Here is a 634-nt window from a genome sequence, read left to right as displayed (position 1 = left end):
TATATACATATATATATACATATATACATATATATATATATATATATATATATATATATATATATACATACATATTGTATATATATATATGTACAAAGAAATACAGAAAAGGAGGGAGAAAAAGGTATATAACAATAAACAAACACAAGTAAAGAAAAAAAAATTAATAAAAAACAAAAAACAAAAAACAAACAAACAAATTCTGCATACATACAGAAATAAAGAAGAAGTGTATAGCTGCTGTAGCGGGGAGGCTTGCGCGCTGCTTTGCCTCATTTCTCTTATTATAATAAAAAAATAAATTAAATTTATTTTTTAATTTTAATTATATTTATTATTTTTTTATTAACAACAAAAAACAAAAATATTTCAGAGAGAATTTCCTCGTTAGGCCACTGGTCGGCTCGTCGGCTGCTGCGGGGAGCTCGGGTGTATAGGCACCTCAGCAGCAGCTGCAGCAGCCTTCTTTTTTCAGTTAATAAGAATATTAAATAGTTTTTTTAAACAATTAAAAACAAAATAAAAACTATTTCGTCTTTATCTGCATCAGAACAGGCTACAAGGCCGCTGCAGCCGCAGCGCAGCACTGCTGCTGCAGCTGCAGCAGCAGCAGCAGCGACAGCTGCAGCAGCAG

The sequence above is a fragment of the Eimeria mitis genome, genomic scaffold (assembly GCF_000499745.2).
Source record: "Eimeria mitis Houghton genomic scaffold, Emh_scaff2188, whole genome shotgun sequence".
Taxonomy (NCBI): domain Eukaryota; phylum Apicomplexa; class Conoidasida; order Eucoccidiorida; family Eimeriidae; genus Eimeria; species Eimeria mitis.
The sequence above is the reverse complement of the archived record's forward strand: the minus strand, read 5'-3'. Positions refer to the sequence as shown.